Below are 17,359 nucleotides of genomic sequence, written 5' to 3' on the forward strand. Positions count from 1 at the left end.
AAACAAGTTGGCTTATCTAAATAAGTAACAAACTCAGTTTTTTATTTTATTTATTTATTTATTTATTTATTTATTTATTTATTTATTTATTTATTTATTTTGAGACGTGGTCTTGCTGTGTCGCTAGAGCTGGAGTTCAGTGGCACGATCTCGGCTCACTGCAACCTCTGCCTACCGGGTTCCAGCAATTCTCCTGCCTCAGCCTCCTGAGTAGCTGGGATTACAGGTGCCCGCCACCATGCCTGGCTAATTTTTGTATTTTTAGTAGAGACGAGTTTCGCCAAGTTGACCAAGATGGTCTCAATGTCTTGACTTCGTGATCCACCTGCCTCAGCCTCCCAAAGTGCTGGGATTACAGGCATGAGCCACTGCGCCTGGCCCGAAATTCAGTGTTGCAAATCATCCTTTTGTACATGTGTGATCATATTTATAATTCTATATCTATTTATCAATCTACTACTGGCAGCACCCACCTCATGTATTGGCGGCTCCAGAGGTGTCATGTGACTTGGATACCGGGATGGAGCCAGCCTTTGTGAGGTGTGAAAGCTTATACAATTTGGGTGGTCCTTCTTCTTAAAAGAAACAATGCAAAATTTTACAAAAATATGCAACCCCATGGACACATTGTTAGAGCCCCTCTTGGGCCCTAGGTGAGGCCCATGCAAATAAAGAAATTGACACCTAAATTTTACTTCAACAGTTTTAGGGTAAATCTATCTTGGCTGCTCAGATGCTCTAGAAAGGGGAATTGTTGGCTGTCCTTTAATACCATCCTTAGCACAGCACAGCTAAGCAGGAAACTCCATGCTTACACAAGGGCTTCTTCCTTAATCATCAGCAATGGCCCAGTTTACTGTACACCTAGTATTTGTGCCAGGCACTGTTCTAAGCTTTTTTTTTTTTTTTTTGCATTGTCTCTTTTGATTCCTCATACCAACACTGAGATATATGTACTAGATGATCTTCATTTTACAGATAGGAAACTGAGACCCAGAGATATTGAATAACTTGCCCAAGAAGAGGTACCCACTGAGTGCTGAAAAACAGGCAGAGGTGGGAATGGGTTGCCAGCTGTCGAATTCCTGGGTCTGTGCTATCTAAGAACAGTAGCAGAAAGAGAGGCCCAAGCCACCAAACTGAGATTCAACAACCTGACCTCTGCTGTGGGGTGAGCTTGTTGAAAGCAGGTAGGACTATAAGTGACCTGATAGGTCACTAGGAGAAAAATCCAGTTTCCGGAACTGGACAGAAGGTCTCAGCCAAATACGGGTAGTTGGGGGTAGGGAAGCTTGCTTCTGAGCCCCAGGAACCTCCACTATATAACATAAGATTGGTTTTAGAGATTCAGAGATGATGGGTCAATGGGCAGAAAGGTTTCCTGACATCCACAAACTCAAAATAAAAATTGCCATTTGTACACTCTGAGCAGCCACGAAGCTCTCTGGACAATAAAGCTGCTGAGAAGTCATCTAGGAACAGTTTAATGCCACCTTTCTCCACCCTCTTTGGGATAAATATACATCACATGCTCGTCCTCTTTTTTAGTCTTGCACACAAACACATTAATCCCAATGTCTTCTTCAGACCTGCATTTAAGTCACTTTTTTTTCCCCAACGTTGGAAAGCCCTAATAACAAAACTAAAACCCCCTTAGTTCTACCCTCTCTTCTTTAATTTCATTTGCGTGGTAAAAAACCAGCATATTTATCGTTGATAAATATCAGAAGAGAGCTTCAGATATCCCTGTATAAAGGGAGAGGGAAGTAGTACATGTTAATAGTGAAATGGAGTTAACCAAGAACTTGAAAACAACTTGTATTTGCAATTTATTTGTGTTTTTAAATTTCTACTGTTTTTGTATTTATTGATGATTATTTGTGATTTATTATTTATTCATTGTGTTTTGTTTTTGTTTTTGTTTTTGTTTTGAGAAAGAGTCTTGCTCTGTCACGGAGACTGCAGGGCAGTGGTGCCATCTCGGCTCACTGCAAACTCTGCCTCCTGGGTTTACGCGATCTCCTGCCTCAGCCTCCCAAGTAGCTGGGATTACAGGGAGGAACCCCCACACCCAGCTAATTTTTGTATTTTTAATTGAGACGGGGTTTCACCATATTGGTAAGTCTTGTCTCAAACTCCTGACCTCAAGTGATCCGTCTGCCTCAGCCTCCCAAAGTGCTGAGATTACAGGTGTGAGCCATCACACCTGGTCATTTATTTATTATTTACAGCCCAGTTTAGTCCAAAAAGGATTTGAGTGTAATTTACACAAATACATTACAATGAGATTTTCAAAGAACAGTGAGAAAGTTGGAGTGCAGGGAAAATATGATTAAAGTCCAGGGCTAGTACACAAAATAAAACCATGGGGAATACTTGCTGGAGGAAGGCCAAAAATTTTGCTCTGAGCTGCCTGGCAGTCAATGTAAAACATCAGAAAATAGAAAAAAAAAATTGACACTCAAGAGAAACACAAATATTCCTGAAAGAAATTTCTTCCGTGGGTCTTTGTAAAGAGGGTACTATAACCAACCTCCTCAATACCGATAATCTAAACAGAATAGTTTTTTACTTGGAAAATAGGTATGTTAAAAAAAGAAAAAAAAAGAAAAAAATGTTTTTAATCTCTCTAGCTTTTGGGTGTCCAGGATTTTTGATGCCTAGCCAAGATGATTTGCTTGCTTGAACTCAATTAAAACAAAATGTTTTTCAAGTCCCAATTATCATTTGGCAAGAGAGTTATCTGTCATGCAGGTGACACTTGGGGAAGAAATTGGACTTTTAACTGATTATGAAGCAGATAGGCTACACTCTGCTGTAATAGTAAAATCAATGGTTAAAAACAGATGGCATGTCCCATAACAAAGATGTGGTAATTTGGGTTAGTTCCCTGGCCAAAGATTCAGCATTTAGTCATAGACATATGTGTGTGTGTGTGTGTGTGTGTGTGTGTGTGTGTGTGTGTGTGTGTGTTGTCAACTTTAAATAACAAGATTCAAAATATATTTTTAAGTATAGAATTTATTTGAGCTCAAAGTTTGAGGGTGGCCACCCAGGAGCAAAGATTCAAGTTATCCTGAATATACACTCTGATTAGCAGCCGTTACAAGTGGGTTTATTTTTAATTTTTAGCTTTTTTAAAGACAGGGTCTTTCCCAGGCTGGAGTGCAGTGGCATAATCATGGCTCACTGTAACCTTGAACTCCTGGGCTCAAGTGATCCTCCTACCTTAGCCTCCTGAATGGCCAGGATTACAGGCAAGTGCCACCATGCCCAGCTACTTTTCAAAAATTTTTTGTGGAGATGGGGTCTTCTTATGCTGGCCAGTCTGGTCTCAAACTTCTGGCCTCAAGCAATCCTGCCTCAGCCTCCCAAAGTGCTGGGATTATGGCCACAGTGGGTTTATTATTATTTTTATTTTTTGGTAGTTCAGTGATCCTTATTCTGAAAGTGAATTTTTAAAGGAAAAAAGAAGAGCAGTCCCTAAATTGTAATGTAAACCAATAATTTACATTAAGGTAACACAAGCTACTGATTGATTATACATTGTTCTTTGTGTCACAAATTCCAGGAACATGAAGATAATGGGGGCTGGGAGTGGTGGCTCATACCTGTAATCCCAGAATTTTGGGAGGCTGAGACGGGCAGATCGCCTGAGGTTAGGAGTTCGAGACCAGCCTGGCCAACGTGGTAAAATCCCATCTCTACTAAAAATACAAAAATTAGACCGGGTGCTGTGACTCAAGCCTGTAATTCCAGCAGTTTGGGAGGCTAAGGTGGGTGGATCATGAGGTCAGGAATTCGAGACCAGCCTAGCCAACATGGTGAAACCCCATCTCTATTAAAAATACAAAAAAATTAGCCGGAAGTGTTGGCGCTCACCTGTAATCCCAGTTACTTAGGAGGCTGAGGCGGGAGAATCACTTGAACCTGGGAGGCGGAGATTGCAGTGGGCCGAGATCACGCCAGGGCACTCCAGTCTGGGTGACAGAGTGAGACTCTGTCTCAAACAAACAAACAAACAAACAAACAAACGAACAAAAAGATAACGGGGGAAGGGGCTAGACAGGAACAAAATGCCTTTAAACAATTGTCCCTGGGAATGGATGTGGGGAGCAGGGGTAGGACGTGATGAAGTTCCATACTCATGTCCCTCTGGGCCAAATAGATTTTTGCATACCTCACATGGCTCAGACTGTTCTGACCTATTTTTTTTTTCTCATTTCCCCCCTTTTCATCAAGACCTTTCAAAGAAAGCATTGTAGGTGAACTCAAACAGTTTTGGCTTCATTTATGTTCAGGAGTTTAGTCCCATGTCATTAGGAAGACTCTTTCCCAGATGGTCCTGTTCCACATGGGGGGTGGGAGAAACAGGATACATCTCGTGAGGAATTTTAAGAGTCCCCAAAGGCTAATTGGGATGGCATCACAGGGTGACAAAAATGAGACCTCAGTCAAGTCATTGATTTATATAGCTGCTGTCACTTGTTGAATCATCTCTAGTGTTCAGATTACCATGAGTTTAGTTTTCTCGGAAGTAAAACAAGGGATACATAGTAGAAATATAATACACATAAAGATTATAATAAAAAAGAGAATTTGAATGCCAAAATGAAAAAAAGAAAACCCTATTCTATAAAGGAGTCAACTACAAATATTATGAAGAAAATTAAAACCTGGTCCTTCTTTAGAAAATTCTTATAGCCAGGAAATAATTTAGGATTTAGTTCCAATTGTAGAGAAATAATAAAATGTTAAAAACAGTGTTCAGGACTGGTATACAAGAAAAGGTGTGCTATAGTTTTCTTCTGAAACATATTTTTTCCCTCTTCAGCTCCACATTTCTCCTAAAGGTAAATTTTAATAGGACCAATTTACTTGCAAAATAAGTTTTAGTATTATACTTGGCCTGATTATTTGCATAAAACTCGACAAGAATAGTGAATGGCCATATTTTAAGTTGGCTTTCCTGGAACTTTTTTTTTTTTTTTTTTGAGACAGAGTCTTGCTCTGTCGCCCAGGCTGGAGTGCAGTGGGGCGATCTCGGCTCACTGCAAGCTCCACCTCCCGGGTTCATGCCATCCTCCTGCCTCAGCCTCCTGAGTAGCTGGGACAGCAGGAGCCCGCCGCCACGCCCGGCTAATTTTTTTTGTATTTTTAGTGGAGACGGGGTTTCACCGTGTTAGCCAGGATGGTCTCAATCTCCTGACCTTGTGATCCGCCCGCCTCAGCCTCCCAAAGTGCTGGGATTACAGGTGTGAGCCACCGCACCTGGCCTGCTGGAACGTTTTAATAAGGAATTTAAGTTTTTTTTTTTTTTTTTTGAGACAGAGTTTCACTCTTGTTGCCCCGGCTGGAGTGTGATGGCGCAGTCTCAGCTCAGCTCAACCTCTGCCTTCTGGGTTCAAGCGATTCTCCTGCCTCAGCCTCCCAAGTAGCTGGGATTACAGGCGTGCACCACCACGCCTGGCTAATTTTGTATTTTTAGTAGAGGCGGGGTTTCTCCACGTTGGTCAGGCTGGTCTCAAACTCCTGACCTCAGGGGATCTGCCCGCCTGGGCCTCCCAAAGTGCTGGGATTACAAGTGTGAGCCACCATGCCCAGCCACTTAAGATTAAACTTTTAAAAGCTTCTTGAAGTTAGGATACCAAGCCAGGGATTTACCATCAGACTGTGCGTGTAGTACCTGTATGAATTGTGTGAATTCCTCTCTTTTCAAGGTCTCAAAAATATCTTGAGTTTCCTGGATCTTCAGAAAGTGATATTATTCATTTACCGCAAGGTCAGAAACAGTGTAGACAAGGTACCTGGCCAGTCTTTCCAACAGCTTTTTAGCAGCTATATAAAATCAGTTTCAATTCCTCAAAGCAGTCTGGTCATATGTAAAACATGCCATTCCTGTCAAGCCTTAGTAAAATTACCAGTTCATCTAACATGTCCTGTTACAAAAGAAAACATATTTTTATTGAACCTATTCAAATAATTATATTTCCATAAAATAGGAATAGTCACCAATAGTTTCCAAATTTTGGAAAAATCAGGTAGACAGAAAGGTAATTGTTTCAATTTTGCTTACAAAAGTATACTTTAGTCAATTGCTGTGAGCTATAAATAACTGAAAAGAAAAATGTTTTCTTGACTCTAGAAAATGAAATATAAAAAGAACCAGGAATGTTTCAAGCAAAAAATGTCATAAAAGTAATTTTAGTCCTCTATCAAGTCAGTACCATGTAATAATTCTTATTTTGCTTGATGTTTTGTTAAAACTTTTCATGAACACCTACTTTTAGTCCTCTATCAAGTCAGTACCATGTAATAATTCTTATTCTGCCTGATGTTTTGTTAGCAATTTCATGAACACATAAGCTTTTTATTAGAGTTCTGGAAATTTTGCTTGGTCTAATGGTATGATCTCTAAAGTTATCAGAAGCCTGTTCTCAAGGGTACTTGTCAGGGCTCTTTTCACTGAATTTACTTGAAGAAACAAAAAAAAGAAGTGAATTCACTTGAAGAAGCAAATATAGACTATAATCTATTATAAACCACTTTTTTAGTAGAATAAAAGTAAAGCAATGATTGTGAATGAAAAAAGACTTAGAATAGCCATGGTTAAAGATGCAATTGAAAATGCAATTCTACTGTTTCTGTGGCATACAACAATTTAACATAATTATAAATATGACTGATAGGCCAAGCACAGTGGTTCACACCTGTAATCCCAGCACATTGGGAAGGCGAGGCGGGCTGATCACCTGAGGTCAAGGGTTCCAGATCAGCCTGGCCAACATGGTGAAACCCAATCTCTACTAAAGATACAAAAAATTAGCCGGCCATAGTGGCACACACCTGTAATCCCAGCTACTCGGGAAGCTGAGGCAGGAGAATTGCTTGAACCCAGGAGGCGGAGGTTGCAGTGAGCTGAGATCGTGCCATTGCACTCCAGCCTGGGTGACAGGGCAAGATTCCGTCTCAAAAACATACATACATACATACATACATACATACATACATACATAAGATATAACATATATCAAGACATATCAGAATTTTAGGAACCTCATATAATTTTGGAACACATATTAATAATACATTTATGCAAATATAACTCGAAAAAGTTAAACACCATTTCTTATTTAACATTGCCTCCTATGAATTTAACATACCAAATAAGCCTAACATGTCCCTTGAGGATTTTCAGGGGTTCCTGTTTGTTAAGTGCAAGTTAGTTCAGGTCAAAAAGACTTAATTTTAGAATTCAAAATTTAATTTTGGGAAGTATGTCAAATATTAAAGGTTCAGTATTTGATATTAAAATAAGAACAGTTTAAAACATATGATCAAAATAGAATCACAGGTCACTGTAAAAAATAATCATTCATTTACCCAAAATGATAATTAACATATTTCAAAAAGCAAAAACTTTTACTCTGATAGAGAGGAGACCATTTCCAGTCAAGAAAAGAAAAAAAAAGGCAGCATGAGGCAAAGTCTTCCTCTAGTTTTTTTTGCAGTTTACTTAAAAGGTGAATAAATATGTTACAATGTCTTATTAATACTATGTGAAATTCTTGTTTGAAGGAGAAAATCAAATTTTACTTTCATATTAGTATATTAATAACAATAAAGCTAATTTTAATAAAGCCTGATAAACAAATTCATCCAATCTAACAGCTTTGGCCACACAAGATGAGATTTCTATAAACATTTTATAACCTCTTAACAATTATCTATTAAAGACCAGATCAATGCTCTAAGAAAACTTTGTTGTTTTACATGGGGTCCTAGACTCTGGTCTTGAATCAATTTGCTCAATTTTTATTTTATTATTTTTTAATGAGAGCACAATACAAAAATTTATTTCAATAATGGTGATAACCTAAAGCCACAGAACAAAATATAAATTACATTTAGAATACTCTATTTAGGATGCTGAATTTCCATTTTATTTAAAAATATTTTTCTTAATAAATTAACATACACAAATTTTGATGCCAAATTCTTCCATGACACTAAACATTTAAGGTGTTGATGAACGTGATCTGTGTGCAAGAATATATATATATACTTGTGGATATATTATTCTATAGAAGAGGGAAATTATCCTTTTATATATCAGAGGGTCCCATAGGATCGAAGAAGTTATAGGAAGACTAATATTTTTTTTTTCAGCTATGTCTACTGGAATGGGAAGCTAACCTTTTTAAATAATTGAAGATATACAACAGTGAAAAAAGATTCCTTGTAGTGGAGCTGAACTTATGCTCTCTGGAAAAGTAAAATCAGTGTTGAGTTTATCATCTTTTTGTGATCTGAAGATAGTGATGCTAGTTTTGTTGGGTGATTAGACACTTATGACCCTTCTGACTTTTGTTTATTTTTTGTTAGGGCTCAGCAAAATAAATTTTTTTTCCTGTTTTCTTTTTTAAAATTTTTTATTTTAGGTTTGGGGGTACATGTGCAGGTTTGTTATATAGGTAAATTGCACGTCACAGGGGTTTGGTGTACACATTATTTTGCCACCTAGGTAATAAACATAGTACCCTATAGGTAGTTTTTCAATCCTCACCCCCCTCCCACCCTCCACCATCAAGTAGGCCCCAGTGTCTCTTGTTCCCTGCCTTGCATCCGTATGTACTCAATGTTTAGCTCCCACTTACATGTGAGAACATGTGATATTTGGTTTTCTGTTCCTGCATTAGTTTGCTTAGGATAATGGCCTCTAGCTCCATCCATGTTGCTACAGAGGACATGATCTCATTCTTTTTTATGGATGCATAGTATTCCGTGTGTGTGTGTGTGTGTGTGTGTGTGTGTGTGTGTATCACATTTTTTTTATTCAGTGTACCACTGATGGGCATTTAGGTTGATTCCATGTCTTTGCTATGCTGCTGACACATGCATGTGTCTTTACAGTAGAATGATTTATAATTCCTTTGGGTATATGCCCAGTAATGGAATTGCTGGGTCAAATGGTAGTTCTGTTTTAAGTTCTTTGAGAAATTGCCAAACTGCTTTCAGCAGTGAATGAACAAGTCTACATTCCCGCCAGCAGTGCATAAGCATTCCTTTTTCTCTACAACCTCACCAGCATCTTTTTTTTTTTTGACTTTATTAATAGCCAGTATAACTGGTGTGAGATGGTATCTTATTGTGGTTTTGGTTTGCATTTCTCTAATGATTAATGAAGTTGAGCCTTTTTTTATATGATTGTTGGCAGCATGTCTTTCGAAAAGCATCTGTTAATGACATTTGGCCACTTTTTAATGGGGTTGTTTTTGCTTGTAAATTTAAGTTCTTTATAGATTCTGGATATAACACCTATGTTGGATGGATAGTTTGCAAATATTTTCTCCCATTGTATAGGTTGTCTGTTTACTCTTTCTTGATAGGTTCTTTTGCTGTGCAGAAGCTCTTTAGTTTCATTAGGTTTCATTTACCAATTTTTGTTTTTGTTGCAATTGCTTTTGATGTCTTCATCATGAAATCTTTGCCAGGTCCTAGGTTCAGAATGGTATTTCCTAGGTTATCTTCCAGGGTTTTTATAGTTATGTGTTCTAGATTAAAGTCTTTAATTCATCCTGGCTTAATTTTTGTATATGGTGTAAGGAAGGGGTCCAGTTTCAGTCTTGTCCATATGGGTAGCCAGTTACCTCAGCACCACTTATTGAATAGAAAGTCCTTTCTTCATTGCTTGCTTTTGTTGATTTTGTCAAAGATCAGATTATTGTAGGTGTGTGGCATTATTCCTGGGCTCTCTATCCTTGTAGTATGGTTTGAAGTCGGGTAATGTGATGAATACCACTTTTTGTTTTGTTTGTTTTGTTTTGTTTTGTTTGTTTTTGCTTAGTATGGCCTTGGCTATTTGAATTCTTTTTTGGTTCCATAAGAAATTTAACACTTTTTTTTCTAATTCTGTGAACAATGTCATTTGTAGTTTGATAGGAATAGCATCGAGTCTATAAATAGCTCTGAGCGGTATAACCATTTTGACAATATTGATTCTTCCTATCCATGAGCATGAAATGTTTTTCCATTTGTTTATGACATCTAGGATTTCTTTGAGCAGTGTTTCATAATTCTTGTTGTAGAGGTCTTTCACCTCCTTGGTTAGATGTATTCCTAGGTGTTTTTGTTTGTTTGTTTGTTTTGTTTTGTTTGCTTTTCGAGACAGAATCTCACTCTGTCACCCAGGCTGAGTGCAGTCTCGCTATCTCAGCTCACTGCAACCTCCACCTCCCAGGTTCAAGCGATTCTCCTGCCTCATTCTCCCAAGGAGCTGGGATTACAGGTGCGCACTACCATGCCTGGGTAATTTTTGTGATTTTAATAGAGATGGGGGTTTCACCAAGTTGCCCAGGCTGGTCTCGAACTCCTGATTTCAGGTGATCCACCTACCGCAGCCTCCAAGTGCTGAGATTACAGGCGTGAGCCACCATGCCCAGCCATTCCTAGAAATTTTATTTTTTATGTGGTGATTGTGAATGGGACTGCATTCATTATTTGGCTCCCAGTTTGTGTATGTGAATGCTAATAATTTCTGTACATTGATTTTGTATCCTGAGATTTTAGTAAAGTTGTGTTTTGGGCAGAGACTATCGGGTTTTCTAAGTATAGAATCATATTGTCTGCAAACAGAGATAGTTTCACTTTCTCTCTTCCTATTTGGCTGCCTTTTATTTCTTTCTCTTGCGCGATTGCTCTGGCTAGGACTTCCAGTACTGTGTTGAATAGGAGTAGTGAGAGAGGGCATCCTTGTCTTGTGCCAGTTGTCAAGGGGAATGCTTCCATATTTTGCCAGTATGATGTTGATTGTGGGTTTTTCGTAGAGGACTGCTATTATTTTGAAGTATGTTCCTTCAATGCCTAGTTTGTTGAGGTTTTTTTCCTTTCCTTTTTTTTTTTTTTTTTTTTTTTGAGACAGAGTCTTGCTCTATTGCCTAGGCTGGAGTGCAGTGGCACGATCTCATTTCACTGCAACCTCCGTTCCCAGGTTCAAGCGATTCTCCGGCCTCAGCCTCCCAAGTAGCTGGGATTACAGGCACACGCCATCATGCCCAGCTAATTTTTATATTTTTAGTAGAGACGGGGTTTCACTATGTTGGTCAGGCTTGTCTTGAACTCCTGACCTCGTGATCTGCCCGCCTCAGCCTCCCAAAGTGCTGGGATTACAGGCGTGAGCCACCCCACCCAGCAACGATTTTTTAACATGAAGGGATGTTGAATTTTGTCAAAAGCCTTTTCTGTATCTCTTGAGATGATCATGGATTTTGTTTTTCTGTTTTTTTATTTGTTTGTTTTGTTTTGTTTTGTTTTTTGAGACAGAGTCTTGAAATGGGCTGGAGTGCAGTGGCACGATCTCAGCTCACTGCAACCTCTGCTAGTTTTTTGTATTTTTATTAGAGATGGGGTTTCACTATGTTGGCCAGGCTGGCCTCAAACTCCTGACCTTGGGATCTGCCTGCCTCGGCCTCCCAAAGTGTTGGGATTACAGGTGTGAGCCACCGCGCTTGGCCTGTTTTTCTGTTGTTTTTGAGATAGGGTCTCACTCTGTTGCCCAGGCTGGAGCACAGTGATGTGATCACAGCTCACTGCAGCCTCAACCTCCCAGTCAGAGAATCCTCCCGTCTCAGCCTGCTGAGTAACTGAGGAAATGATTCTGGGGGATGACGGGGAAATGACTTCTGGGGAAATGATAATAGGCTTGTAGGGTTTCTGCTAACAGATGTGCTGTTAGCCTTATGGGGTTCTCTTGGTAGGTGAGCTCCTTCTCTCCAGCTCCAGGTGCATGCCACCATACCCTGCTAACTTTTGTATTTTTTGTAGAGATGGAGTTTCACCATGTTGCCCAGGCTGATCTCAAACCCCTGGGCTCAAGTGGTCCTCCCACCTTGGCCTCCCAAAGTGCTGGGATTACAGGCATAAGCCACTGCACCCAGCCATGGTTTTGTTTTTAGTTCTGTGTATGTGGTGAATAACATTTATTGATTTATGTATGTTGAACCAAGCTTGTATCCTACAGATAAAGCCTACTTGATTGTGGTGGATTAGCTTTCTGAAGTGCAGCTGGATTCAGTTTGCTAGTATTTTGCTGAGTATTTTGGCATCAATGTTCATCAAGGATATTGGCCTGAAATTTCCTTTTTATGTTGTGTCTCTGCCAGGCTTTGGTATCAGATAATGCTGACCTTATAGAGCGAGTTAGAAATGAGTCTCTCCTCCTCAGTTTTTTGGAATAGTTTCAGTAGAAATAGTGCCAGCTCTTCTTTGTACATCTGGTAGAATTAGGCTGTGAATCCATCTGGTCCTGGCCTTTTTCTGGTTGTTAGCCTTTTAATACTAAATTCACTTTTGGAACTCATTATTGGTCTGTTCAAGGATTCAGTCTCTTTCTAGTTTAACCTTGGGAAATTTTATGTTTCCAGGAATTTATCCATTTCTTCTAGGTTTTCTAGTTTGTGTGCATACAGGTGTTTGTAATAGTCTCTGAGGGTATTTTTGTAATTTCTGTGGGTTCAGTGATAACATCCCCTTTGTCAATTCTGATTGTATTTATCTGGATCTTCTCTCTTTTATTAATTAGTCTAGCTACCAAGCTATCAATCTTATTAATTCTTTCAGATAAGCTCCTGGATTCATGGATCTTTTTATTTTTATTTTATTTTATTTTATTTTATTTTGCATCTAAATTTCCTTCGTTTCAGCTCTGATTTTGGTTATTCCTTTTTTTCTCCTAGCTTTGGGGTTAGTATGCTTTTGTTTCTCTTGCTTCTATAGACTTTATGTCAGGTTGTTAATTTGAGAACTAACTTTTGGAAGTGGACATTTACTTACACAAACGTTCCTCTTAACACTGTGTTGGATGTGTCTCAGAGATTCTGGTACATTGTATCTTTGTTCTTACTAGTTTCTAAGAATTTCTTGATGTCAGCTCTAATTTCATTATTTCCCCAAAAGTCATTCAGGAGCAGGTTGTGTAATTTTTGTTTAATTGTATGGTTTTGAATGATTTTCTTAGTATTGATTTCTATTTTTATTGAACTGTTGTCTGAGTGCATGGTTGGTATGACTTTGGTATTTTTGTAATTGCTGAAGGTTGTTTCATGCCCAATTGTGTGGTTGATTTTATAGGATGTGCCATGTACAGATTAGAAGAATATATATTTTGTTGTTTTCAGGTGGAGAGTTCTGTAGATGTCTATTTGGTCCATTTTGTCAAGTGTTAAGGTCCTGAATATATTTGTTAGTTTTCTGCCTCAGTGATCCATCTAATACTGTCAGTTGGGTATTAATGTCTTCCACTATTATTGTGTGGTTATCTAAATCTCTTCAGTTGTCTCTGAGAACTTGCTTTATGTGTCTGGGCAATCCTGTGCTGAGTGAGTATATATTTAAGACAGTTAGATCTTCTTGTGGAATTGAGCCCTTTACCATTATGTAATGCATTCTTTGTCTTTTTTTTTATCTTTGTTAGTTTAAAGTCTATTTTGTCTGAAATTAGAATAGCAACCTCTCATTTTTTTTCTGTTTTTCATTTGCTTGGTAGAGTTTTTCTCCATGCCTTTACTTTGAAGGGATGTCATTGGTGTCATTGCATGTGAGATGGGTCTCTTGAAGACAGCATACAATTGGGTTTTGCTTCTTTATCCAGCTTGCCACTCTGTGCCTTTTAATTGGGGTATTTAGCCAGTTTACATTCAAGGTTAGTATTAATGTGCGTGGATTTGGTCCTGTTATCATGTTGTTAGCTGGTTATTATGCAGAGTTGTTTGTGTGGTTGCTTTATAGTGTCACTGGTTTATGTATTTAAATGTGTTTTTTAGCAGCTTGTAACAATCTTTCCGCTCTCGCCCTCTCCCTCTCCCTCTCCCTCTCCCTCTCCCTCTCCCTCTCCCTCTCCCTCTCCCTCCCCCTCTCCCTCTCCCTCTCCCTCTCCCTCTCCCCTCTTTCCACGGTCTCCCTCTGATGCCGAGCCGAAGCTGGACGGTACTGCTGCCATCTCAGCTCACTGCAACCTCCCTGCCTGATTCTCCTGCCTCAGCCTGCCGAGTGCCTGCGATTGCAGGCGTGCACCGCCCCGCCTGACTGGTTTTCGTATTTTTTTGGTGGAGACGGGGTTTCGCTGTGTTGGCTGGGCTGGTCTCCAGCTCCTAACCGCGAGTGATCAGCCAGCCTCGGCCTCCCGAGGTGCCGGGATTGCAGACAGAGTCTGGTTAACTCAGTGCTCAATGGTGCCCAGGCTGGAGTGCAGTGGCGTGATCTTGGCCCGCTACAACCACCTCCCAGCCGCCTGCCTTGGCCTCCCAAAGTGCCGAGATTGCAGCCTCTGCCCGGCTGCCGCCCCGTCTGGGAAGTGAGGAGCGTCTCCGCCTGGCCGCCCATCGTCCGGGATGTGAGGAGCCCCTCTGCCTGGCTGCCCAGTCTGGAAAGTGAGGAGCGTCTCTGCCCGGCCGCCATCCCATCTAGGAAACAAGGAGCGCCTCTTCCCAGCCGCCATCACATCTGGGAAGTGAGGAGCCTCTCTGCCCGGCCGCCCATGGTCTGAGATGTGAGGAGCACCTCTGCCCTGCTGCCCAGTCCGGGATGTGAGGAGCGTCTCTGCCCGGCCGCCCCGTCTGAGAAGTGAGGAGACCCTCTGCCTGGCAACCGCCCCGTCTGAGAAGTGAGGAGCCCCTCCGCCCAGCAGCCACCCCGTCTGGGAAGTGAGGAGCGTCTCTGCCCGGCAGCCACCTCGTCCGGGAGGGAGGTGGAGGGATCAGCCCCCCGCCCGGCCAGCCACCCTGTCCGGGAGGTGAGGGGCGCCTCTGCCCGGCCACCCCTAATGGGAAGTGAGGAGCCCCTCTGCCCGGCCAGCCTCTCCGTCCGGGAGGGAGGTGGGGGGGTCAGCCCCCCGCCCGGCCAGCCAACCCGTCCAGGAGGGAGGTGGGGGGGCCAGCCCCCCGCCCGGCGAGCCGCCCCGTCCGGAAGGGAGGTGGGGGGGTTAGCCCACCGCCCAGCCTGCCGCCCTGTCCAGGAGGGAGGTGGGGGTTCGGCCCCCCGCCTGGCCGGCCACCCGGTCCGAGAGGTGAGGGGCGCCTCTGCCCGGCCGCCCCTACTGGGAAGTGAGGAGCCCCTCTGCCCGGCCAGCCGCTCTGTCCGGGAGGGAGGTGGGGGGGTCAGCCCCCCGCCCGGCCAGCCACCCCGTCCGGAAGGGAGGTGGGGGGGTCAACCCCCCGCCTGGCCAGCCGCCCCGTCCGGGAGGTGAGGGGCACCTCTGCCCGGCCGCCCCTACTGGGAAGTGAGGAGCCCCCCCCCGCCTGGCCAGCCGCCCCGTCCGGGAGGGAGGTGGGGGGGTCAGCCCCCCGCCAAGCAAGCCGCCCCGTCCGGGAGGTGAGGGGCGCCTCTGCCCGGCCGCCCCTACTGGGAAGTGAGGAGCCCCTCAGCCCGGCCAGCCGCCCCGTCCGGGAGGGAGGTGGGGGGGTCAGCCCACCGCCCAGCCTGCCACCCTGTCCGGGAGGGAGGTGGGGGGGTCAGCCCCCCGCCCGGCCAGCCAACCCGTCCAGGAGGGAGGTGGGGGGGGGGTCAGTCCCCCGCCCGGCCAGCCGCCCCGTCTGCAGGGGAGGTGGGGGGGCCAGCCCCCCGCCCGGCGAGCCGCCCCGTCCGGAAGGGAGATGGGGGGGTTAGCCCACCGCCCAGCCTGCCGCCCTGTCCGGGAGGGAGGTGGGGGTTCGGCCCCCCGCCTGGCCGGCCACCCGGTCCGAGAGGTGAGGGGCGCCTCGGCCCGGCCGCCCCTACTGGGAAGTGAGGAGCCCCTCTGCCCGGCCAGCCGCTCTGTCCCGGAGGGAGGTGGGGGGGTCAGCCCCCCGCCTGGCCAGCCACCCCGTCTGGGAGGTGAGGGGCACCTCTGCCCGGCCGCCCCTACTGGGAAGTGAGGAGCCCCTCAGCCCGGCCAGCCGCCCCGTCCGGGAGGGAGGTGGGGGGGTCAGCCCACCGCCCAGCCTGCCACCCTGTCCGGGAGGGAGGTGGGGGGTCAGCCCCCCGCCTGGCCAGCCGCCCCGTCTGGGAGGGAGGTGGGGGGGTCAGCCCACTGCCCAGCCTGCCGCCCTGTCCGGGAGGGAGGTGGGGGTTCGGCCCCCCGCCTGACCAGCCGCCCCATCCGGGAGGTGAGGGGCGCCTCTGCCCGGCCGCCCCTACTGGGAAGTGAGGAGCCCCTCTGCCCGGCCAGCCGCCCCGACCAGGAGGGAGGTGGGGGGGGGTCAGCCCCCTGCCCGGCCAGCCACCCCGTCCGGGAGGTGAGGGGCACCTCTGCCCGGCCGCCCCTACTGGGAAGTGAGGAGCCCCTCTGCCCGGCCACCACCCCGGCTTGGAGGTGTACCCAACAGCTCATTGAGAACGGGTCATGATGACAATGGCGGTTTTGTGGAATGGAAAGGGGGGAAAGGTGGGGAAAAGATTGAGAAATCGGATGGTTGCCGTGTCTGTGTAGAAAGAGGTAGACATGGGAGACTTTTCATTTTGTTCTGTACTAAGAAAAAATTCTTCTGCCTTGGGATCCTGTTGATCTGTGACCCTACCCCCAACCCTGTGCTCTCTGAAACATGTGCTGTATCCACTCAGGGTTGAATGGATTAAGGGCGGTGCAAGATGTGCTTTGTTAAACAGATGCTTGAAGGCAGCATGCTCGTTAAGAGCCATCACCACTCCCTAATCTCAAGTACCCAGGGACACAAACACTGCGGAAGGCCGCAGGGTCCTCTGCCTAGGGAAACCAGAGAACTTTGTTCACTTGCTTATCTGCTGACCTTCCCTCCACTATTGTCCTGTAACCCTACCAAATCCCCCTCTGCGAGAAACACCCAAGAATGATCAATAAAAAAAAAAAAAAAAAAAAAGAAAAACAAAAAAAAAAAAAAAAAACAATCTTTCCTTTCCATATTTAGCACACCCTTCAAAATGTCTTGTAAGGCAAGTCTGATGATAAAAAATTCCCTTAGCATTTGCTTGTCTGAAAAGGATCTTATTTCTCCTTCACTTATAAAGCTTAGTTTGGCCACATATGAGATTTTTGGTTGAAAATTCTTTTCTTTGGGAATGCTGAATATAGACCCCCAATCTCTTCTGGCTTGTAGGGTTTCTGCTAACAGGTGTGCTGTTAGTCTTATGGGGTTCTCTTTGTAGGCAACCTGCTCCTTCTCTCCAGCTGCTTTTTTTTCTTTTATTTCAACCATAGAGAATCTGATGGCTATGTGTCTTGGGGATGGTCTTTTTATGTAGTGTTTTGCAGGGGTTCTCTGTATTTTCTGAATTTGAATATTGGCCTCTAGTGAGGTTGGGGACATTTTCATGGATGATATCCTGAATTTTTTTTTTTTTTTTTGAGACG

The sequence above is a fragment of the Gorilla gorilla genome, chromosome 3, assembly GCF_029281585.2.
Source record: "Gorilla gorilla gorilla isolate KB3781 chromosome 3, NHGRI_mGorGor1-v2.1_pri, whole genome shotgun sequence".
In the NCBI taxonomy this organism is placed as follows: domain Eukaryota; kingdom Metazoa; phylum Chordata; class Mammalia; order Primates; family Hominidae; genus Gorilla; species Gorilla gorilla.